The following is a 2,423-nucleotide window of genomic DNA, read 5'->3' as shown; positions in this document are numbered from 1 at the left end:
ACTAAAGGCTTGATTAATAGCAGTAGAACATTGTCAGAGATAATGCCAGAGGATGGGCCCCTCCGCCTGGGAAGCACTGGAAATCTGACCAAAGAGGAACTACTTTCTCAAATTAGAGTTGACCACGGTGGCATAAATGGAGTGAAGCTTGTGGGAGTAAAGTCTTCAGGATCTTCATTCATTGCTGCGGTACAACTCAAAATGAAAGTGAACAGCTGAAAATATCAATTAGTAATTGGAACTTGGAATGTACAAATTGTGAATTAAAATTGGAAGTCATAATATGTGAAATGGGACACAGAAAGATGGATATTGAAGGTAATAGTGAGCTAAAATGGATGGGTCTTGTCCATTTTGAATCAGGAAATCATTTGATTTACTATGCTGGGAATGACACATCAAGAGGAATTCTGTTGCATTCATCATCAAAATGGACATTTTAAGGTCTATCCTGAGGTACAGGGCTGTCTTTGATAGGATTGTGTCTATCCCCATATAAGGAAATTCAATCAATACAACTATTGTTCCACTTTATGCACCAACCACCAAAGGTAATGATGAAGAAATTAAAGAGTTCTACCAATATCCTCCATCTGAAACTGCAGATCAAACATGCAATCAAAATGCATTGATCATTATTGATAGAATTTTACAACACCAATGGATTGTTCATAGAAAATACCTTTTTCAAGAACCAAAACAGCAACTAGACACATGGACTTCTTCCGATGGAACACACGGAAGTCAAATCGACCACATCTATGGGAAGAGATGATGGAGAAACTCAGTCCCAACAGGGAAAACCAGGCCAAGACCTGACTATAGAAGAGCCCATCAATTACTCATATTCAGGTTGACGCTGAAGAAAATTGGTTCTAAAGTCCACAAGAGCCCAAATCTGATGAGTCTATCCCACCTGGATTTCAAGACCATCTCAAGGACAGATTAGCTTTATTGAACACGAATGACAGACTGACTTGATGAAGGGTGGGAGGACATCCAGAACAGCCATCATGAGGAAAGCAAAAGCCCTTTACAAAGTCTGCAAAGAAAGCAAAGGTTGGCATGGACGTCAGAGAGACTCTGACACTCGCTCTGAATCACAGAGCAGCTAAGGTCAATGAAAGACATGACAAGGTCAAGGAGAAAAATAGAGAGTTTCAAAGGGAAGCTAGAGAAGATAAGGTACATTATTATAATGAAATGTGCAAAGCCCTAGAATGAGAAGACCACAAAATAAGAGCCTTCTCAGCCTATCATAAACTGAAAGAACTAAAGGAAAAGTTAAAGCCTCAAGTGGCAATATGGAAAGGTGGTGGCCTCTGCACCGGAGTTGTGTCCTCTCACCATACTTGTTCAATCTGTAAAACTGGACTGTATGAAGAAGACTGTGGCATCGGGATTGGAGGAAGGCTTATCAATGCCCTGTGATATGCAAGTGATAGAGCTTTGCTTACTGAAAGTGAGGAGGAATTGAACCACTTGCTGATGAAGATCAAGGATTACAGCCTTCAGTATGAATTAAAACTCTATATAAGGGAAACCAAAGTCCCCACAACTGGTCTAGTAGGTAACATCATTGTAAATAGAGAAAAGATTGAAGTTGCCAAGGATTCGATCCTGCTTGGATCCACAGTCAATGCTCAGGAACCATCAGTTAAGAGATACAATGGCTCATTGCACTGGGAAAATCTGCTCCAAGACCTTTTTCTAGTGCTGAAAAGCAAGGATCTTCCTTTGGGGACTAAGATGCGCCTGACCCAAGCCATAGTATTTTCATGGCTCCTTATATGCATGTGAAAGTCGGACATTGAATAAGGAGGACCGAAGAACTGGAATTGGAATTGTGGTGCTGGCAAAGAGTATTGAGAATGCATGGACTGCCAAAGAACAACCAAATCTGTCTGAGAAGACGTGCAGCCACAATGCTCCTGACCAAGACGGCAAGGCTTCGTCTTCAGTACTTTGGACATGTCAAGAGGCAGCAGCCCCTGGAGAGGGATATGATGTTTAAAGTAGCAAGGCAGTGAAAAAGAGTAAGGCCTTTGACAAAATAGATGGACCCAGTGGCTGCATTTATGGCCTCAAACATCAGAACAATTGTGAGGAAGCCACGGAACCAGGCAGTGTTTATTTCTCTTATACCTAGGGTCACTATGTCGGAACCTATTAAATGGCACATAACAATAACAACAGCCTCTCTCTTACTATTTTACTCTTTCCAGTCATTGTTCATGCATCCTCTACCTGGAACTCTCCAGCCCCCTTTCTTGGCCTGATTCCGTTGAGGTATCATCTGTTCCAGGAAATGCTTCTTGAGTCACCCTCTTAGACTGAGGGTCTTTGTGAGGGTGCGCCTGAGAACATGTTTATATCAATCGTTTGACCAATAAACAGATATTGATATTATCTATTTATATGAT

At 41.4% G+C, this 2,423-nt stretch overlaps 1 protein-coding gene across 1 annotated transcript in view; it reads left to right on the top strand.

Moving 5' to 3' along the window:
• The window catches only part of PIEZO2 (piezo type mechanosensitive ion channel component 2), a 600,576-nt gene that overhangs the window by 479,745 nt on the left and 118,408 nt on the right, over positions 1–2,423 (top strand). The window lies entirely within an intron of this gene.

The sequence above is a fragment of the Echinops telfairi genome, unplaced genomic scaffold, assembly GCF_000313985.2.
Source record: "Echinops telfairi isolate 266 unplaced genomic scaffold, ASM31398v2 ScPeMD7_4;HRSCAF=17, whole genome shotgun sequence".
In the NCBI taxonomy this organism is placed as follows: Eukaryota; Metazoa; Chordata; class Mammalia; order Afrosoricida; family Tenrecidae; genus Echinops; species Echinops telfairi.
This window is presented reverse-complemented; position numbering and strand designations above follow the sequence as displayed.